General features: G+C 32.3%; 1 protein-coding gene and 1 long non-coding RNA gene across 2 annotated transcripts in view; one reads left to right on the top strand and one right to left on the bottom strand.

Moving 5' to 3' along the window:
* Positions 1-4,817, bottom strand: part of LOC126749558 (uncharacterized) — a 52,046-nt gene extending 47,229 nt beyond the window's left edge. Inside the window, exon 1 of the mRNA XM_050459277.1 lies at positions 4,010-4,817. The gene's annotated coding sequence lies outside the window, so the exon portion shown is untranslated. The remainder of the gene's footprint in view (positions 1-4,009) is intronic.
* LOC126749561 (uncharacterized) lies at positions 6-958 on the top strand. Its single transcript, XR_007665137.1, has 3 exons — positions 6-289; positions 349-659; positions 793-958. It is a non-coding gene; the product is annotated as an uncharacterized LOC126749561 (long non-coding RNA).
* Positions 4,818-23,932: the final 19,115 nt, after the last annotated feature.

Raw genomic sequence — 23,932 nt, 5'->3', positions numbered from 1 at the left:
TATCAAACCGACCGTGAAAAAATAAATTTTAGTGCGCCCATGACATGCCAAGCTCAAACAGCAATGCTCAATGACATCTGAATTTGACAAGCCAGTTAAATTCAGATGTCAATGTCAACCCAACAAAACAATAACTTGAGAAATTATTATTTTTTAACTAATATTTATTGGAAAACTTCAACACAAATTATTTGCTAAATAAAACTGATGAAAATCTCATAACTTCATTCAAGTTCACATATAATTTGGCTGTGTGGCCTTTGTTTTGTGTACCTAGAATGATTACAAGGTATGATTTGTTTTCATCCTGGTCAACAATTTAACAGCTATGGGACCCATTTGTTGTAGGAGAAGAATTGCATGTTTTAACTGCTGATTAGACTACACAACCAGAAATAAATAAGCTAAATGAAGTATGTTAGGATACCCCAGAGATCATGAAATGTGTTTGATAGGGCTCAGACCATGCACTTAAGGACATCCATCAAGAAATCATTGAGATTCTACCATATTGATGAAATTGGGAAACCAGGAAGAACTGCCTGTCTTTACTGTTGGTTAGAGTACGCAGCCAGAAATAAATAAGCTACAGGAAGTATGTTAGGATTCCCCAGAGATCATGGAATGTGTTTGAAGGGATATGAATCAGCTTTTTTGTTGTGAGTAAAACGGAGCAATATTTTAATAAAGTTTTACTTATTACTGGATTGTTTCACCAGAAGATAATTTATATACTTTGTGTTGTCTCAATGAAATATGCATATCTAATTATATATACTTTATTTGTTTCAGATCTTGAATAGGCAAAATGGCACGAGAATCTTCCAACTGGACCCAAAGTCTCTATTTTTGGTTAGAAAATAAAACTTATTTAATGTTTATGTTCCATGACCTGTTTATTGTTTTATTAAATTTTGTCATACAGTTATTTAGTTTTAATAATTAAAGAGAAAGTTGTTGTTGTTTTTTTTTTGAAGATTCCATTCTTTAAGGCATAAACCACATTATGCTCTTCTCTGCAGTCCATATGATTGTTATCCATTTCATACACATGTTTAATTTTCATCAAAATTTCATATAATAAATAGTTTTGACAATCTACCCTCATATAAAGCAGATATTATTGGAACAGTTTTCTATGAGCTACTGTTTATATGTGGCGATCAGTTTAAATTTGTACATACACTTAATCAGAAATATTTCATAGACAGTATTTATACCTGAATGTTCTTACATACTTAACTAAAGGAGTGCTTTATTCTTTTGCTTAATCATAATATATCTTGTTTAATCAATGTTTTTAATTTATTTAGAAAGTCATTTCAGATATGTACTTAGGTCATTCATAAGTTACAATGCCTTGCAGAAAAGCAAACATATCTGGTTTCTAAATTGGTACACTGGCTGAAAGGGAGGACAAGAGAACTCCAAAGACTAACCCTTTCAGCACACTTACAAGTATCTTTTAGTTTCTCATAATGCTCTGGGTCAATTAAATATTTATTTATTCATTTATTTAATCAATATACGGGAAACCCCATTTTAGAAAAGATTTGGTTACAATATTAAATAAAGTAAAAGATGTATAATTAACATAATAAAAGTACTTTCACTAACATAATAAGACAGTATTCAAAACATATACACAAGAAATTAACACAATAAGAAAACAATAAATTAAAATATTTGACCCAGTTGACCAATAAATCCAGAGAGTGAGCTTGCAAATGGATCAAGTTCAGGGTGAGAGTTGAAATAGGCAAGACTAGGACAGATTGGAGAATGTAAAGAATAGTTGGAGTGACAGATTGGTAAAGCAAACAGTTCATGTCTCCTTAGGGTGCGTGCAGGGACCTTTAAATGAAAGCTGTTGATGAGAGCAGGGCAATCAATAAGCCCATGAATAACCTTATACATAAAGCTGAGGTCACTTTGAATCCTTCTAGATTCCAACGATTGAAGTCCCAATATTGCCTCCATGTCAAGTAGGTTATCCTGCATATTCAACTTGTAGGAACAGTACTGGGTAAACCTCTTTTGGACTCTTTCAGGTTGCATTTTGTGACAATTATAAAAAGGAGACCAAATGATCGAGGCATACTCTAAATGACTTCTAACCAATAAACAATAAAGTATCTTCAAAGTAGATATAGACATGTCACGACAAGTTCCTAAAACAAAACCTAACATCTGAGAGGCCTTCCCCTCCACAAGATCACAGTGTTCCCCAAATTTGAGCTGAGTATCAAAGACTACTCCTAAATCCTTTATTGAGTCAACAGAACTAAGTACTATGTCATCAATAGTGTATATATTAATCATTTTATTTTTAAGTCTAGAGAATCCAATTGAGTAGCACTTATTTACATTTAAAGAGAGATCATTCATATTAGCCCACTTTATAAAAAAATATGTTAAATCATTTATAATATTTTCACTAGATTAGCTATTTTACAGTTTTATTTTCCAGTAGAAGAAGAACATGAATACTCACACAATTCTCTTAAATATTCCAAGTTAAAGGAAAAAACATTCAATATTATTTAAATCTTTTTTTTTTTTGTAAGTAGAAGTCCATTGTTGAAGTGGAGTGGCTATAATATAGTGGGTTGGGAAGACTTTTCTCGACAAATGAAAATGCCAATCTTTTGTCAAGAGGTATGCATTTTGATGAGTTGATGTTTGTTGCATCATCATCAGACTCTAACACTACATAGCTGTAATGTTTACATGAAAAACCAGGAAGTTTTTCTGCCCTTCCCAACCCGCTATATTTTAGGTAGGTAAAATAAATGGTGGCCACAGTTAAATAATTAAGTAAAATCATCTTTATTTCAGAAACACTTATGTTACACTTACACATCACTTTATCTGATAGAAAAGAGAGATTTAACAAAAATAGCTGTTCTTTCACCTAATTTAAACATAAACACAATTTATTCATGCCATATACACAAAGGAGCTCACATATGTCACAGAGAAAATCTTTACACTTCTTAATATTATTAATAATCAAAGGATTTAAAGCCTAAAAGTTTTATATTATAATTACATATATGAGAAATCATCGTTTAGAAATTCTTGTATTGAGAAAAAACATTTTTTCAATAAATATTGTTTTATAGTAAATTTAAATTGCAGTAAAAAACTTGGCAGTTTAATGGTAGCAGGGAGAGCATTATAGAGTTTGGGACCATAGAAAGAAACCCCACACATACCCTTGTGTATCCTATAAAGATCTGTATATATATATGTTCTCTATTTCTCGTAAAATGATCATGTACATTTTTGTTTGTGGAGTAATCGCTAATATGTTATTTAATATGTACCAAACTGTGTAATATATAAATACTTCTCTGTAAGGAAACTATCTTTGGTACTGAAGTAATAAAGAATATTAAACAACAATAAAGAACAGATAAAAAAAAGTCTCTCTAGTTTTAGATTGGTTTTTTCTGCTTCTTTTCACTATCTTCCACCTTATCATGAATTCAATACTTGAAACATCTTGCTGCTAGAATCTGCATTCCTCCCCATTGATAGTGCCACAACTGGATGCTATCTACTGCTTCGATTATCCTCTTAGATTTTTAAAGCCTGCCATCTTGCTGACCAGAGCATTCAGACTAATGTGTGACAGTCAGAAGCAAAAACATTAAGATACCCTTGTATGGGCGCTCATTGTTAGATCATACAGATATCTATTTGTTATTCATATTTTACTAGGGACACATAACTGTAGTTGAATTTTCTTACTTTTTTAAGGTTACACGCCTCTTGCTTGAAACGCAAAAAACTGATTATATACTTATATGCAAGGTGTAATATAACATTTACAACGTTTAGTTAAGCGCAAATTTGCCAATCTTCAACATTTTGGACCTTATTCCAACTTATAAGTTCAATATTTTTTCCTTTTTGGTATTATTATTTATTTACATAGTACATGACACTCATGACAGAGGTTAGGTTGTCATTGCATTAAAGCTCACATTACATTAAGGCTTACCTTTAACGCTTGCGTTTTCTTTACAACTTATTCAAATAATAACAATGATCCACAGTTAGATTTTGTGGTAAAATAAATAAATAGTCCACATTAAACCTCCACTCCCGCACCCAAAATGCCATGTATGAGTCCTTTTGTCACATGAAAACACTGTCACAAGAATTATCACGGCTAAAAGAACTTGATTTGATAGAAGATATGCACATAATCGGATTCTACAGAGTCTCTTGAATAATTTCACACCAATTTCAGGAAATTCTGAGCTAATTTAAGCATTTTATCAATAAAAATAAGAAGCAAGTCCGAGCCGATACATCCACGTTGACGTTGACTGCTCACGTTGACGTCATGTCATGTTGTCAAAACCGCCGTAAAACTCGGCATCAAAATCGCGGGTAGACGTCAAAATCGACCATTTTCAGACGATGATTTCGGGTATAAGAAAAGGTTTTTACCTTATGATTTGTACATGGAAAAATAGTATAAAGCCTTAGGAACAGTTTAACATCAATTCTGGACCGATTCCAATCAGTTTTAGTAGTCAAATTTCGATTATAAAAAGGGTCTTATTTTAAGTGGAAACGGGCGAAAATCGCCGGTTTCGCTGCCATGGAGACGCGCACTTGTTGGGTGCTAGACCACATTAGTTTTTATACCCTGATCATCGGGCCCGTAGGGGTACCAATATTCAGCTGACCGATATTTTGGGACCTTTCATGGAAAATTGCATTTTCTTGGAAAATGGTGATATTTGAAACAAAACGGATTTAGTGGATTATAGCCAGATAAATTCCGCGTGTTTGAGGGCAAAAATGGTCTTCGTAGGTGGCATAGCCATTGCGGTATTAGGCCTCAAAGTCAAAAAATAGTGTAGAGCAAAAACTGCTCTACGTAGATGATTGTAGAGTGTGTCAAAAAATTGCTTTTAAAAGGTTCTTTAAATGCTCCAATTGAATGAAACCTCTAAGTGCCTCCACTAAAAAGTTATTAATATTTGAAAAAAAAAAGTGTGAAAAAGGCTATTTTCAACTGAGGGCTTCTCACCCTGTATAAACGATAGCCTTAAACTTAATACACCGTTTTATTCGGAAAGAACGCAGGTTCAATTAATCCAAATAAATTTTTTTAAAATTTTGCACCATAAAAATTTCACAGAGAAAAAACTAAAAAAAGTCAATTTTTTAAGGTTTTTTTGGTTTTTCTCCTAAACAAAAAATTTTTTTAAAAAAAGTCCTAAATAAAAATTGTAGCTCTCGATAAGGCGCACACATCTTCTGTGAGTCACTGTTTCCGGAAAGATACCGTTAAACCGTCAGAGGGGCTAGAATATCACAAATGTTTGAAACTTTGAGCGTTAAAAAAAAATACTTCCCGTGTGCTGAGAATTACCAAAAAGTATACAGTCCATCTAGAGATGAGGTCTAATCGACCCGTTAAATTTCATAAAATTCAAACAACCGTTGCGACCTGTATCGAAACACGTGGAAAAAATCGAGCAAAAATTTTTTTTTGAGTTTTAAGGCTTCCCCCTCCTAAACAAAAAAACAAATGAAAAATTGTAGATAATAGAGTTGTAGCCTCATATATCTAAATTATAAAAATATAAAAATCACTTCTCTACCCTAATTAGAAAAAAAGTTATAAGCACTTTTGTCCGCCGAGTCCCGAGGTCGTGCGAAAACTCCCCAAAAGTAGCGGCCCTCCATAAGAGCTACGCTCTTATAACAAGTATAGTCGCTTCGCTCCTATACTTTTGGTCCGTGGGGACCAGTTTGGAACCTTTAGGTCTTATTTGTGAAGAGCAATATAGGAATTCTTAAAAAAATCCAAAAATATCAGGTGTACTTAAGTCTGGTCAGTCAGGGGGCCAACGTTTATATGCCAAGGAAAAAGAGGACCAGTTGTTGGGGTATCATGCTTCAAAGAACCATAATGTGTTATATAGTCGCGTTGTATGTCAATATAATGTGTTATATGTGAAATATCTGTCAACGTATATTTATTGCATCCTAAATAAATTCTAAATACCAAATTTCAACCAAATCGGATCAATAGCAAAAGAGTTACGATGTCACGTGACCTAGACCTCAAATGTCAATTATCTGTCCAAATTTATTAATTGCATCCTAAATAAACCCCAAATACCAAATTTCATCCCAATCGGATCAATAGCAAAAAAGTTGTTAATTACATAAAAAAGTTTCATTCGAATCCTTTGAACATGCCAAGTCCCTGCTCTGTTCCTGGATGTAAATCTAATTACAAAAGTAGTTTAAAAGCAGGGGAGGCAAGTCGTTCTGTTTTTGGCTTCCCCAAAGATGAACAACTTAAAATTAAATGGCTAAAAGCCATACCTAGAGATAATTGGGCTCCTACTCAATATTCTGTGGTTTGTGCCAAGCATTTTGATCAGAATGATATTATCCGTGAAAATGATTATCTTTTACCTGATGGCACACTCACTCAGATTAGAGTTAAAGTAAGATTAGTTTGCTCAGCAGTGCCTCAAAATTTTCCAAATTTACCTGCATATTTAACACAAAAAGTGCCACTTCCTAGAGAAAGTCCAGACGAAAGAAATAGTGAACAACAAAAAAGTAATGAACTTGCCAATGAAGCCTTTGGGCAACTTGATTTCATAACAAATTTTTAAGAGCTTATGAGTTATTATTCCCAAAAAATTGTAATATCTGACTTGTGGAATGTAAAAATTTTTGAAGATGAGTTGTCTCAAAACGACCTAAAATGGATTTTACCTTTCCAATTCCATTCCATTCCATTCATTTCCATTCCACTAATTATTTAAACATTAGATCCACTTCTTTAGCACCGTCTGAGAAAGTTCTTAATTTATTAATTGATTAAATTTATATAAGTAAAAGACTACAATATAGGGGGAAAAGTCTAATAATGCATTTATATAATTATTAACGGCGTCTATACATATTTTAAACAATAAATCAATCAGATAAATAAAATATTCTCATTTGTAAATAAAGCAAAATCAAAATTGAACGTCTCGGCAGAGTCGCCCTTTCAAAGCGTAAACGGATCTACCAAAACGCATCCGATACGCAGCTTGAGTAAAGGCGTGTGAAACAGGCATAATATTGATTAAATAACATGGAGCGCGGACTATAATGTTATTGATGACAACCGGCAAATGCTGCGTTCTCGATTTCGGTCGCTCAACACGATCCAAAAAAAACCATAACTTTGCTAAATAAGACTGATAAAAATCTCATAACTTCATTCAAGTTTACATATATCTTGCCTGTGTGAACTTTTGTGTACCTAGAATGATTACACAGTATGATTTGTTTTCACCCTGGTCAACAATTCAAGGGCTGTGGGACCCATTAGTTGTAAACTAGGAGGAATTGCATGTTTTAACTACTGATTAGTATACCACACAACCAGGAATAAATAAGCTAATTGAAGTATGTTAGGATTCCGCAGAGTTCATGAAATGTGTTTGATGGGGCTCAGACCATGTACTTAAGGACATCCATCAAAAAATCATTGAGATTCTACCATATTGATGAAATTGGGAAACCAGGAAGAACTGCCTGTCTTTACTGTTGATTAGACTACACAACCAGAAATAAATAAGCTACATGAAGTATGTTAGGATTCCCCAGAGCTCATGAAATGTGTTTGATGGAGTAGGTGCAATCATATGAGGAAGGAAATAAAAATTAGAAGTAAACAGGAATATAACAACTGAACTGTGACACAAACTGTAGACAATTAACTTTTTTGTTGTCGAACGGAGCAATATTTCAATCAAGTTTCACTTAATACTGGATTTTTTCACCAGAAGTTGGATGCATTTATAATTTATATACTTAATGTTATTTGAATGAAATATACATATGTAATTATATATACTTTATTTGTTTCAAATCTTGAATAGGCAAAAAGGCACGAGAATCTTTCAATTGGAGCTAAAAACCCTATTGTTGGGTAGAAAATAAAACTTATTTCATGTTTATATTCCATAACCTGTTTATTGTTTTATCAACTTTTGTCATACAGTTATTTACTTTCAATAATTAAAGAGAAAAATGATCTATAATAAAGGTTGAGTTTTATTCAAGATTCCATTCCTGAAGGCATAAACCAAATTTGCTTTATATTACTTTGCAGTCATTAGCATACAGTTATTATCCATTTTATACATATCTTTGATTTTCATCAAAATGTCTATAATAAATAATTTACATTTCAAAACATACAATTAAAATTTACACTTTTTAGGCAAACAATCTTTACTCTCATATAAAGCAGATATTATTGAGACAGTTTTCTAAGAGCTACTGTTTATAAGTGGCGATCAGTTTAAATTTGTACACCTAATCCAAAATATTTCATAGACAGTATTTATAATACATCTTTTATAATTAAGCAAAAGAATAAGGCAGTTCTTAAGTGTGTAAGAATATTCAGGTATAAATACTGTCTATGAAATATTTTGCATTAAGTGTACAAATTTAAACTGATCGCCACTTATAAACAGTAGCTCTTAGAAAACTGTCTCAATAATATCTGTTAAATCAATGTTTTTAATTTATTTAGAAAGTCTTTTAAGATATGTACTTAGGTCATTAAAAAGTTACAATGTCTTGAAGAACAGCAAACATATCTGGTTGTCAAATTGGTATGCTAGCTGAAAAAGAGGACAACAAAAATCCGAGGACTAACCCTTGAAGCACACTTACAATTATCTTTTAGTTTCTCATAATGCTCTCGGTCAAATAAATATGTTAAATCATTTATAATATTTTTGTTACATTAGCTATTTTACAATTTATACTTACCCTTAGAATACTTACCCAATTCTCTTAAATATTCCAAGTTTATGTGTTTCGATGAGTTCACTCATCATTATCAGACTCTAACCCCACATAGCTGTAATGTTTACATGAAAACCCAGTAAGTTTATAGGTTTTTCTGCCCTTCTAACCCAACCCGCTATATTATTTCAATCTTTTAGGTAGGAAAAATAAACACAATTAAATAATTAAGTAAAATCATCTTTATTTCATGAACTTATGTTACACTTACATATCACTTTATGTGATAGAAAAGAGAGATTTAACAAAAACAGCTGTTCTTACACCTAATTTAAACATAAACATATACACAAAGGTGCTCACATATGTCGCAGAGAAAATCTTTACACTTCTTAATATTATTATTAATCAAAGGATTTAAAGCCTAAAAGTTTTATATTATAATTACATATATGAGAAATCATCATTTAGAAATTCTTGTATTGAGAAAAAACATTTTTTCAATAGATATTGTTTTAAAGTAAATTTATATTGCAGTAAAAAACTTGGTAGGTAACAGTTTAATGGTAGCAGGGAGAGCATTATAGAGTTTGGGAGCAAAGAAGGAAACCCAACACTTAACCTTGTGTATCCTATAAAAATTTGTATATATATGTTCTCTATTTCTCGTAAAATGAAAATTGTACAATTTTGTGTGTGGAGTAATCACTAATATGATGTTTAATATGTACTAAACTATATGATATATAAATACTTCTCTGTAAGGAAACTATCTTTGGTATCTAAATAATATAGAATATAGAACAACAACAATAAGATAAAAAAAAGTCTCTCCAGTTTTGGACTGGCTTTTTCTGCTTCTTTTCACCACCATCTTCCACCTTATCATCAACTCAACACTTGAAACATCTAGCTGCCAGAATCTGTATTCCTCCCCTTCGATAGTGCCACAACTGGATGCTATCTACTGCTTCGATTATCCTCTTAGATGTTTTAAAGCCTGGCATCTCGCTGACCTGAGCATTCAGACTAAGTGGCCTGCTGCCAGTCATGAGCAAAACCATTAAGATACCCTTGCATGGACGCTAATTGTTAAACCATACAGATATCTATTTGTTATTCATATTTGACTAGGGACACATAACTGTAGTTGAATTTCCTTACTCTTTTAAGGTTACACACCTCTTGGGTGAAAACTGATTATATGCTTATATGCAAGGTGTAATATAACATTTACAGCGTTTAGTTAAGCGGAAATTTGCCAATCTTTCACATTTTGGGCCTTATTCTAACTAATAAGTTCAATATTTTCTCCTTTTTGGTCTTGTTATTTATTTACATAATACATGTAGAGGTTAGGTTGTCATTGAAGCTCCTCATATTACATTAAGGCCTACCTTTAACGCTTGCGTTTTCTTCACAATTCAAATAATAACAATGATCCACAGTCCAGAGTTAGATTTTGTGTTAAAATAAATAAATAGTAATTAAACTTTCACTCCCGCACCCAAAATGCCATGTATGAGTCCTTCCGTCGCATGAAAACACGGTAAACTCTAAAACTTTACAACTTTGTCGAATGATCACAGCTAAAGAAAGGCGACTTGGTAAAAGATATGCACATAATCGGATTCTCCAGAGTCTCTAGAATTATTCCATACCGATTTCGGAAAATTCTGACCTAATTTAAGTATTTTATAAATGAAAATAAGAAGCAACACCGAGCCGATTCATTCACGTTGACGTCATGTCACTGATGTCATCAAAACTGCGGTAAAAGTCGGCATTAAAATCGCCCGTAGACGTCAAAATCGACCATTTTCAGACGATGTTTTAGGGTATAAAAAAAGGTTTTTACCTTATGATTTGTACATGGAAAAATAGTATAAAGCCTTAGGAACAGTTTAACATCAATTCTGGACCGATTCCAATCGGTTTTAGTAGTTAAATTTTGATTATAAAAAGGGTCTTATTTTAAGCGGACACGGGCGAACAGCGCAGGTTTCATTGCCTGGGTGACGTGCTTGTTGAGTGCTAGACCACCCGGATTATTGTACCTTGAGAGCCGGTACCGGGGGGGTACCAATATTCAGCTGACCGATTTTTTGGACTTTTTATGGAAAATTGCATTTTCTTGAAAAATGGTGATATTTGAAACAAAACGGTATTTAGTGGATTATAGCCAGATAAATTCCGCGTGTCTGAAGGCAAAAATGGTCTTCGTACGTTACATAGGTATGCCAGTATTAAGCGTCAAAGTTAAAAAAAGGTGTAGAGCAAAAACTACTCTACGTAGATGACTGTAGACTGCATCAGAAAAAAGCCCTTAAAAAGTATTATAAATGTTGAAAGTTTGAAATTTCCAAGTGCCACCCTTAAAAAGTTATTAAATAAAATGTGATTTTTTTTTGTCAATTTTTCGGACCTTCATGGAGAAAATTTATTATTGCTCGCCCTGTATGGTTCACAAAAATTTTGTTTATATGGCATTTGAAAGACAAAAGATGAAGCTTTTTTTTGGTATTTTTTTTTTTTTTTTAAAAAGTTCCGTTTGGCGGCAAATTCAAAAAAACTGAAAATGCCAGAACTCGTTAAAAAAATTTTTTAGAAAAAAAGGCTCTAAATATGTTGTTTCTCTCATAAAACTAAGTCTTTTCGCCGAAAAACTTTTTTTATAAAAATTATCTTTTAGCCTCTGGAACATTTTGAATTTTTTTTTTACTGAACTTTGATCGCTTATAATAAATCACCCTGTATACGGATATGGCCCAAAAAGTATACAGCTCTTAAGCTCCCACCGACCCTTATGTCCTAAAAATTTCAAGTCATTTAAGGGCTTTAAAATTGAGTTCTAGCGAGAGAAAGGAATTTGACCGGCTTTTTTACCATTTTTTGACTTCAACTCGCAACCGCTTCCGTCGCGGGTGTCGGAAAAAAAAACTGTTTACATATCCATTATTCCCAATGTATTAAGAGGCCACATACCAAATTTCATCGTTTCACTAGCCATACAGCCAAAGTTATGAATTTTTATATCCCAAAAAACACGATCGCGCGAGGTCTAGGTGACGCTCATAATATAGTCGCTGACGCTCCTATATAACAAGTATAGTCGCTTCGCTCCTATACTTTGGGTCCGTGGGGACCAGTTTGGAACCTTTAGGTCTTGTTTGTGAAGAGCCATATAGAATTTCTTTAAAAAATCAAAAAATATCAGGTGTACTTAAGTCTGGTCAGTCAGGGGGCCAAAGTTTATATGCCAAGGAAAAAGAGGACCAGTTGTTGGGGTATCATGCTTCAAAGAACCATAATGTGTTATATAGTCGCGTTGTATGTCAATATAATGTGTTATATGTGAAATATCTCTCAACGTATATTTATTGCATCCTAAATAAATTCTAAATACAAAATTTCAACCAAATCGGATCAATAGCAAAAGAGTTACGATGTCACGTGACCTAGTCCTCAAATGTCAATTATCTGTCCAAATTTATTAATTGCATCCTAAATCAACCCCAAATACCAAATTTCCTCCCAATCGGATCAATAGCAAAAAAGTTGTTAATTACATAAAAAAGTTTCATTCGAATCATTTGAACATGCCAAGTCTCTGCTCTGTTCCCGGATGTAAATCTAATTACAAAAGTAGTTTAAAAGCAGGGGAGGCAAGTCGTTCTGTTTTTGGCTTCCCCAAAGATGAACAACTTAAAATTAAATGGCTAAAAGCCATACGTAGAGATAATTGGGCTCAATATTCTGTGGTTTGTGCTAAGCATTTTGACCGGAACTATATTATCCGTGAAGATGATTAACTTTTAGTTGATGGCACACTCACTAAGATTAGAGTTAAAGCAAGATTAGTTTGCTCAGCAGTGCCTCAAATTTTTCCAAATTTACCTGCATATTTAACACAAAAAGTGCCACTTCCTAGAGAAAGTCCAGACGAAAGAAATAGTGAACAACAAAAAAGTAATGAACTTGCCAATGAAGCCTTTGGGCAACTTGATTTCATAACAAATTTTGAAGAGCTTCTGAGTTACTATTCCTAAAAAATTCTAATATCTGACCTGTGGAATGTAAAAATTTTTGGGGATACAAAACTATATTTCTATACTTTCAACTTGAATGATGCTTGTATAAATATCATTAATCAAATATCAATAGATAGCGACCTACATGTTAAAATATTTTTAAAAAACAATGAGATGACCTAAATTGGATTTTACCTTTCAAATTGAAATTAAGTAGGTGGTCTCAACTCGAAAATCTCATAACTAGGTATAGGTCTTCTGATTATTGTGAGCTTAGTAAACCATAACCTTCATTTCTAGAGAAGTTTCATCACTTCATTGACTAAAATTCAGATTTCTTAAAACAGGCGTTAAATTTATTGACGAGTTCTGATTCACACAACTTAGAGGATGAAAAAGATAGTGACATTAGCAATCGAGTAATACTTTTAATAGATCAAATACCTTTACTTATTTTAAAGCAAAAACGTTATGGCCCATCAACTATAGTAATGTCTTTTATGTTATATATTATATCACCTTGCGCACATGAATTGCTTAGAGATTATTTTAATCTACCCACCAAGAAGTACCTACAGTATCTTTCTTCTAGCTTTGAAGTCACCAAATTCTGACTTAAAACCGACCAAAAACTAACAACACCATTAATTATTTAAACATTGTATCCACTTCTTTAGCACTGACTGAGAAAGTTGTTGATTTTTCAATTGATTAAATTTATATAAATAAAAGACTACACTATAGGGGAAAAAAGACTAATAATTCATTATTAACGGCGTCTATACATATTTGGAACAATAAATCAATCAAATAAATAAAATATTCTCATGTGTAAATAAAACAAAATCAAAATCGAACGTCCATCTCGACAGAGCCACGCTTTCAAAGCGTAAACGGATCCGAATCTCTCGCGTTGCGCGACGTTGCAACTGTTATTACGTAGCTTGAGTAAAGTCGGCTGTAGACATTATATTGACAGGGAGCACGGACTATTATTGTGGTTGCTGCCAACCGACATATACTGCGTTCTCGATTTGGTTTGCTGAAATGATTGGACTTAGTCTATATGTATTTTATCAGTTTTATATAAATATGTAACTTATATTGTGCAAATATGTATGAGAAAAAACAATTACTTTTCTAAATAAGACTGATAAAAATCTCATAACTTCATTCAAGTTTACATATATCTTGCCTGTGTGAACTTTTGTGTACCGAGAATGATTACACAGTGTGATTTGTTTTCATCCTGGTCAACAATTCAAGGGCTGTGGGACCCATTAGTTGTAAACTAGGAGGAATTGCATGTTTTAACTGCTGATTAGTATACCACACAACCAGGAATAAATAAGCTAAATGAAGTATGTTCGGATTCTGCAGAGTTCATGAAATGTGTTTGATGGGGCTCAGACCATGTACTTAAGGACATCCATCAAGAAATCATTGAGATTCTACCATATTGATGAAATTGGGAAACCAGGAAGAACTGCCTGTCTTTACTGCTGATTCGACTACACAACCAGAAATAAATAAGTTACATGAAGTATGTTAGGATTCCCCAGAGATCATGAAATGTGTTTGATGGAGTAGGTGCAATCATATGTGGAAGGAAATAAAAATTAGAAGTAAACAGGAATCTAATAACTGAACTGTGACACAAACTGTAGACAATAAACTTCTTTGTTGTGGAACGGAGCAATATTTCAATGAAGTTTCACTTAATACTGGATTTTTTCACCAGAAGTTGGATGCATTTATAATTTATATACTTAATGTTATTTGAATGAAATATACATATGTAATTATATATATTTTATTTGTTTCAAACCTTGAATAGGCAAAAAGGCACGAGAATCTTTCAATTGGAGCTAAAAACCCTATGGTTGGGTAGAAAATAAAACTTATTTCATGTTTATATTCCATAACCTGTTAATTGTTTCATCAACTTTTGTCATACAGTTATTTACTTTCAATAATTAAAGAGAAAAATGATCTATAATAAAGGTTGAGTTTTATTCAAGATTCCATTCCTGAAGGCATAAACCAAATTTGCTTTATATTACTTTGCAGTCATTAGCATACAGTTATTATCCATATCTTTAATTTTCATAAAAATGTCTATAATAAATAGTTTACATTTCAAAACATACAATTAAAATTTACACTTTTTAGGCAAACAATCTTTACTCTCATATAAAGCAGATATTGGGACAGTTTTCTAAGAGCTACTGTTTATATGTGGCGATCAGTTTAAATTTGTACACTTAATGCAAAATATTTCATAGGCAGTATTTATAATACATCTTTTATAATTAAGCAAAAGAATAAGGCAGTTCTTAAGTGTGTAAGAATATTCAGGTATAAATACTGTCTATGAAATATTTTGCATTAAGTGTACAAATTTAAACTGATCGCCACTTATAAACAGTAGCTCTTAGAAAACTGTCTCAATAATATCTGTTAAATCAATGTTTTTAATTTATTTAGAAAGTCTTTTAAGATATGTACTTAGGTCATTAATAAGTTACAATGTCTTGCAGAACAGCAAACATATCTGGTTGTCAAATTGGTATGCTAGCTGAAAAAGAGGACAACAAAAATCCGAGGACTAACCCTTGAAGCACACTTACAATGATCTTTTAGTTTCTCATAATGCTCTCGGTCAAATAAATATGTTAAATCATTTATAATATTTTTGTTACATTAGCTATTTTACAATTTATACTTACCCTTAGAATACTTACCCAATTCTCTTAAATATTTCAAGTTTATGTGTTTCGATGAGTTCACTCATCATTATCAGACTCTAACCCCACATAGCTGTAATGTTTACATGAAAACCCAGTAAGTTTATAGGTTTTTCTGCCCTTCTAACCCAACCCAACCCGCTATATTATTTCAATCTTTAAGGTAGGAAAAATAAATAATGAACACAGTTAAATAATTAAGTAAAATCATCTTTATTTCATGAACTTATGTTACACTTACATATCACTTTATGTGATAGAAAAGAGACATTTTACAAAAACAGCTGTTCTTACACCTAATTTAAACATAAACATAATTTGTTAATGCCATATACACAAAGGTGCTCACATATGTCGCAGAGAAAATCTTTACACTTCTTAATATTATTATTAATCAAAGGATTTAAAGCCTAAAAGTTTTAGATTATAATTACATATATGAGAAATCATCATTTAGAAATTCTTGTATTGAGAAAAAACATTTTTTCAATAGATATTGTTTTATAGTAAATTTATATTGCAATAAAATACTTGGTAGGTAACAGTTTAATGGTAGCAAGGAGAGCATTATAGAGTTTGGGACCATAGAAAGAAACCCAACACTTAACCTTGTGTATCCTATAAAAATTTGTATATATATGTTCTCTATTTCTCGTAAAATGAAAATTGTACAATTTTGTGTGTGGAGTAATCACTAATATGATGTTTAATATGTACTAAACTATATGATATATAAATACTTCTCTGTAAGGAAACTATCTTTGGTATCTAAATAATATAGAATATAGAACAACAACAATAAGATAAAAAAAAGTCTCTCCAGTTTTGGACTGGCTTTTTCTGCTTCTTTTCACCACCATCTTCCACCTTATCATCAACTCAACACTTAAAACATCTAGCTGCCAGAATCTGCATTCCTCCCCTTCGATAGTGCCACAACTGGATGCTATCTACTGCTTCGATTATCCTCTTAGATGTTTTAAAGCCTGGCATCTCGCTGACCTGAGCATTCAGACTAAGTGGCCTGCTGCCAGTCATGAGCAAAACCATTAAGATACCCTTGCATGGGCGTTAATTGTTAGACCATACAGATATCTATTTGTTATTCATATTTGACTAGGGACACATAACTGTAGTTGAATTTCCTTACTCTTTTAAGGTTACACACCTCTTGGGTGAAAACTGATTATATGCTTATATGCAAGGTGTAATATAACATTTACAGCGTTTAGTTAAGCGGAAATTTGCCAATCTTTCACATTTTGGACCTTATTCTAACTAATAAGTTCAATATTTTCTCCTTTTTGGTCTTGTTATTTATTTACATAATACATGTAGAGGTTAGGTTGTCATTGAAGCTCCTCATATTACATTAAGGCCTACCTTTAACGCTTGCGTTTTCTTCACAATTCAAATAATAACAATGATCCACAGTCCAGAGTTAGATTTTGTGTTAAAATAAATAAATAGTAATTAAACTTTCACTCCCGCACCCAAAATGCCATGTATGAGTCCTTCCGTCGCATGAAAACACGGTAAATTCTAAAACTTTACAACTTTGTCGAATGATCACAGCTAAAGGAAGGCGACTTGGTAAAAGATATGCACATAATCGGATTCTCCAGAGTCTCTAGAATTATTCCATACCGATTTCGGGAAATTCTGAGCTAATTTAAGTATTTTATCAACGAAAATAAAAAGCAAGACCGAGACGATTCGTTCACGTTGACGTCATGTCACTGATGTCATCAAAACTGCGGTAAAAGTCTGCATTAAAATCGCCCGTAAACGTCAAAATCGACCATTTTCAGACGATGTTTTAGGGTATAAAAAAAGGTTTTTACCTTATGATTTGTACATGGAAAAATAGTATAAAGCCTTAGGAACAGTTTAACATCAATTCTGGACCGATTCCAATCGGTTTTAGTAATTAAATTTCGATTATAAAAAGGGTCTTATTTTAAGCGGACACGGGCGAACAGCGCAGGTTTCATTGCCTGGGTGACGTGCTTGTTGAGTGCTAGACCACCCGCATTATTGTACCTTGAGAGCCGGTACCGGGGGGGTACCAATATTCAGCTGACCGATTTTTTGGACTTTTTATGGAAAATTGCATTTTCTTGAAAAATGGTGATATTTGAAACAAAACAGTATTTAGTGGATTATAGCCAGATAAATTCCGCGTGTCTGAAGGTAAAAATGGTCTTCGTACGTTACATAGGTATGCCAGTATTAAGCGTCAAAGTTAAAAAAAGGTGTAGAGCAAAAACTACTCTACGTAGATGACTGTAGACTGCATCAGAAAAAAGCCCTTAAAAAGTATTAAAAATGTTGAAAGTTTGAAATTTCCAAGTGCCACCCTTAAAAAGTTATTAAATAAAATGTGATTTTTTTTTGTCAATTTTTCGGACCTTCATGGAGAAAATTTATTATTGCTCGCCCTGTATGGTTCACAAAAATTTTGTTTATATGGCATTTGAAAGACAAAAGATGAAGCTTTTTTTTGGTATTTGTTTTTTTTTTTTAATAAGTTTCGTTTGGCGGCAAATTCAAAAAAACTGAAAATGCCAGAACTCGTTAAAAAAATTTTTTTGAAAAAAAAGCTCTAAATATGTTATTTCTCTCATAAAACTAAGTCTTTTCGCCGAAAAACTTTTTTTATAAAAATTATCTTTTAGCCTCTGGACCGTTTTGAATTTTTTTTTTACTCAATTTTGATCGCTTATAATAAATCACCCTGTATACGGATCTCGCCCAAAAAGTATACAGATAAGAATCACCCAAGAACCCTTATATCCTGAAAATTTCAGCTCGATTGAAAGCTTTAAACTTGAGATCTCGTGAGCAACTCGATTTGTACCCATTTTTTTACGAATTTTTGACTTCAACTCGGTACCGCTCTCTTTGTGGGTACCGAAAAAAAAAACTGTTTACGGATCCATCATTCTCAATGTATTGGGAGGCCACATGCCAAATTTCATCGTTTCACTAGCCATACAGCCAAAGATATGAATTTTTATTTCCCAAAAAACACGCTTTTTCGGACCCGGGCTCGCGTGCATAATATAGTCGCTGACGCTCCTATATAACAAGTATAGTCGCTTCGCTCCTATACTTTTGGTCCGTGGGGACCAGTTTGGAACCTTTAGGTCTTGTCAGTGATGGGCCTTAGAGGATTGCTTAAAAAAAATCGCAAATTATCAGGTGTACCGACGATTATATGCCAAGGAAAGAGAGGACCAGTGGTTGGGGTATCATGCTTCAAAGAACCATAATTTGTTATATAGTCGCGTTGTGTGTCAATATACTGTCTTATATTTCAAATATCTGTCAAAGTATATTAATTGTATTCTAAATAAAGCCTGAATACCAAATTACAACAGAATCGGACCAATAGCAAAAAAGTTACGGTAGTCACGTGACCTAGGCTGAAACTTAAATGTCAGTTATCTGTCATAATTTATTAGTTGTATCCTAAATAAACCATAAATACCAAATTCAGAGAGAAGTTCCCATAAGGGTCTATTTCTTGAAATAGAACAAACAGGGATTTTACGTCGACTTGTTTTAATTTTTCTTTTTATTTTGAAATGTAATAGTAATAAAATATCAAAAGAATTGAGAGGAGGAGAATAAGAAATAAAAGAAACCATCAATGAATTGAATCGAAGCTATAGAAGCCGAGAGATTAGTAAAAATGTGGGAAAAAACAAAAGAAAACTGGTTTTTTCCCACGGTATCATTTTTTTTTCTTAAAATAATTATTGACAAATTATAATGTAAGCCCTAAGTTGGCAAATTCAAGTAAAAAAACCCAAGAAAAAAAAATTTTTTTTTGGTCGAAAATCGAAAGGGGTATAGCCATGAAAAATTGCGAAAAAATGGTTTTTATTTTTTTTTAAATAAAATATAACTCTGACAACTTTTTGTCTTAAACAAAAGTTTTCGGGAATATTACGAGGTATCCGTGCGTTAAAACGAATCGGTTCTAGCTATTATACAATCGGAGAAAATTGGAAAAAACTATTAAACATAAATATCGAATTATCAAGAGCCCTATGGAAAAATTTCAACTTTTTATTTTTCTATCTTGTACTACTTCAGGATACCTTTCAAAAAGGTTATTATCGATTTGACTCTAAAATGAACAGAAAACCTATTTCTTTGCATTTTTCGATTTTCGAACAAAATCCGGCACAAAATGAAATTTTTTTCAAAACATGTTCCAAATTCAAAATTTCTTTTTTCTAGCTAAAGATCATTTAAAAAGTAATGAAAAAGCTTAATGACAAAATTTTTCAAAATCTATAATAATGCTACAATATTATGAAAGAAGATAAGTTCCCTTTAAAGCCTATGTATTCAAACCGATGATTTTTTAATTTTTTTTTAAAGGCAAATTTAAGAAATAATTTAACTAATTAAGATAAAAGGAATAGGGTAATAAAAAATATTATCGATAAATATATACAAAACATCTAATAGCAAATTCAATCGAATAGGAAATTTAGATAATCACGTGACCCTAGAACTTAATATTTTAAAATTTTGTAAGAAATCAACAATTGCATCCTAAATAAACCCCAAATACCAAATTTGAACCCAATCGGACCCATAGCAAAAAAGTTATGGAAGTCACGTGACTTTAAAATTCAATATGTCAAGTTTCTGTCATAATTTATTACTTGCATCCTAAATAAAGCCTAAATACTAAATTTCAACCCAATCGGATCAGTAGCAAAAGAATTATGAAAGTCACGTGACTTTAAAATATAATTTGTCAATTATCTGTTAAAATTTATTAATTGTATCCTAAATAAAGCATAAATACCAAATTTGAACCCAATCGGACTCATAGCAAAAAAGTTACAATAGTCACGTGACCCGGAAGTGAAATGTCAAATATCTGTCAAAAATTAATAATTGCATCCTAAATAAAGCCCAAATACCAAATTTGAACCCAATCAGACCAATAGCAAAAAAGTTACAATAGTCACGTGACCTGGAAGTCAAATGTCAAATATCTGTGAAAAATTAATAATTGCATCCTAAATAAAGCCCAAATACAAAATTTCAATCAAATCGGACAAATAGGAAGAAAGTTAAGGTAGTCACGTGACCTTAAAACATAGTCATGTCAAATATCTGTAAAAATTTCTTAATCTTATCCAAAATAGGTACTAGGTACCAAATTTCAACCAAATCGCACCAATACCAAAAAAGTTATGATACTCGACTAACCTTAAAAATCAATAATTTCAAAAAAATTTTATTTATATCCCAAAAGCAATGTTTAAGAATTATTAACATATATTAATAATAAACTAAATAGTAAAAACTCACCTAATATCGAAATTTTTATTTTAAATTAAATAGATCATTACGACTGACCCGTGTATATATTCGAATAATTTTAATAAAATAATCGGGCAAATTTCATTTCGTCTCACCCCGGTATAAAACCACTGACATTTCAAAAAAACGGCATTTTTCGAAGACGTCAAAATGTTTGCCGAATTTTCCTGGCCGCAATACACAATTTCCCCAATTGATATGCACAGATTCGGAAAGCCCATTCATTTTCTGATTCGGTGCTTCCTTTCCCTGATCGTTTCCGGTTCATTTTCATTCATAATTTTACAAAAAACCCAACCAAGTCCCGGCCACCTGTCACGAGCAAAAAATTTGTATCCACCATGCGTCAAAGTATTGTTCCCACCAGCCATTTCATCAGAGTTTAGGTTGACACCTCCAATTACCTGCAAAAACGCAAAAAAATGGACTTTTTTCATAAAATCGCATTTTTCGGGTACTTGTACTATCGCTGGAACCCTGAAATTTTAGTATGTGTTGTAAAACAAAATTTCGGATCTTTTAGATGATGTCTGATCTTTTCACCATGTACAGGGACGTGACAAATGAATTAAACGCGAAAATTCGAATTGCTCAGAACCTATTAAAGTTGGAAGATTGTAATTTTACACAAATAATGGGGTTATTAAAGTATTTAATCCCTGAGAATATAAATGGTCCAGGTGCCACCACTAAAAAGTTATTAAATAAAATGTGATTTTCGGGTCGGACCTTCATGGGTAAAGTTCATTATTGCTCGCCCTGTATGGTTCCCAAAAATTTCGGTTATATGGCATATGAAAGGTAAAGGATGAAGTTATTTTTTGAAAAAAAAAATTTTTCCAAAATAAGTATCGTTTGGCGGAAAATCCCAAAAAACTGAAAATGCCAGAACTCGTAAAATAAATTTTTTACAAAAAAAAGCTCCAAATATGTCAAATCTCTTATAAAACGAAGTCTTTTCGCCGAAACACTTTTTTTATAAAAATTTTTTTTTAGCCTCTGGAGAAGTTTCAATTTTTTTTTTAGTCACTTTTGTTCGCTTATAGTAGCTCACCCTGTATACGGATCTGGCCCAAAAAGTATACAGCTCTTAAGCTCCCACCGACCCTTATGTCCTAAAAATTTCAAGTCGTTTAAAAGCTTTTTATTTGAGTTCTCGCACCCGAAAGGAATTTGACCCATTTTTTTACGAATTTTTGACTTTGAGACAGTACCGCTCCGTTTGGTGGTACCGGAAAAAAAATTCGTTTACGGATCCATCATTCCCAATGTATTGAGAGGCCCTATGCCAAATTTCATCGTTTCGCTAGCCATACAGCCAAAGATATAAATTTTTATTTCCAAAAAAACACGATTTTTCGGGCCCGGGCTCGCGTGCATAATATAGTCGCAGACGCTCCTATATAACAAGTATAGTCGCTTCGCTCCTATACTTTTGGTCCGTGGGGACCAGTTTGAAACCTTTAGGTCTTGTCTGTGAAAAGCCATAAGGTAATAAAAAAAAAATCAAAAACTATCAGGTGTACTTAGGTGAGTCGGGGAGGCTAACGTTTACCTGCCAAGGAAAGAGAGGACCAGTTGTTGGGGTATCATGCTTCAAAGAACCATAATTTGTTATATAGTCGCGTTGTGTGTCAATATACTGTCTTATATTTCAAATATCTGTGAAAGTATATTAATTGTATTCTAAATAAAGTCTGAATACCAAATTCGAACAGAATCGGACCAATAGCAAAAAAGTTACGGTAGTCACGTGACCTAGGCTGAAACTTAAATGTCAGTTATCTGTCATAATTTATTAGTTGTATCCTAAATAAACCATAAATACCAAATTCAGAGAGAAGTTCCCATAAGGGTCTATTTCTTGAAATAGAACAAACAGGGATTTTACGTCGATTTGTTTTAATTTTTCTTTTTATTTTGAAATGTAATAGTAATAAAATATCAAAAGAATTGAGAGGAGGAGAATAAGAAATAAAAGAAACCATCAATGAATTGAATCGAAGCTATAGAAGCCGAGAGATTAGTAAAAATGTGGGAAAAAACAAAAGAAAACTGGTTTTTTCCCACGGTATCATTTTTTTTTCTTAAAATAATTATTGACAAATTATAATGTAAGCCCTAAGTTGGCAATTTCACGTAAAAAAAACCCAAGAAAAAAAAAATTTTTTTTTGGTCGAAAATCGAAAGGGGTATAACCATGAAAAATTGCGAAAAAATGGTTTTTATTTTTTTTTAAATAAAATATAACTCTGACAACTTTTTGTCTTAAACAAAAGTTTTCGGGAATATTACGAGGTATCCGTGCGTTAAAACGAATCGGTTCTAGCTATTATACAGTCGGAGAAAATTGAAAAAAACTATTAAACATAAATATCGAATTATCAAGAGCCCTATGGAAAAATTTCAGTTTTTTATTTTTCTATCCTGTACTACTTCAGAGTATCTTTAAAAAAGATTATTACCAATTTGACTCTAAAATGAACGGAAAACCTATTTCTTTGCATTTTTCGATTTTCGAACAAAATCCGGGGTCAAAATGACCATTTTTCCAAAATATGCTCCGAATTCAAAATTTCTTTTTTCTGGTTAAAGACCATTTAAAAACTAATAAAAAAGCTTTATGACAAAATTTTCCACGATTTATACGAGTGCCATAATATAAAGGGAAAAATTAGGTTCCATAAGAGCCTATGTACAGGGATAAGACAACCGGGCTTTTACGTCGATTTTTTTAATTTTTCAGTTTTATTTCGAAAGGCAGTTGTAATAAAATATAAAAAGAATTAACAGGAGGAGAATAAGGAATAATAAAAACCATCAACAAATTGAATCGAAGCTCTAGAAGTCGAGATATTAGTAAAACTGTGAAAAAAAAATAAAAGAAAACTCGTTTTTTTCCACGGTAGCATTTTTTTTCTTAAAATGATAACTGACAAATTATAATGTAAGCCCTAAGTTGGCAATATCCATTAAAAAAAACCCAAGAAAAAA

Source organism: Anthonomus grandis, unplaced genomic scaffold (assembly GCF_022605725.1).
Source record: "Anthonomus grandis grandis unplaced genomic scaffold, icAntGran1.3 ctg00000308.1, whole genome shotgun sequence".
Classification (NCBI taxonomy): domain Eukaryota; kingdom Metazoa; phylum Arthropoda; class Insecta; order Coleoptera; family Curculionidae; genus Anthonomus; species Anthonomus grandis.
This window is presented reverse-complemented; position numbering and strand designations above follow the sequence as displayed.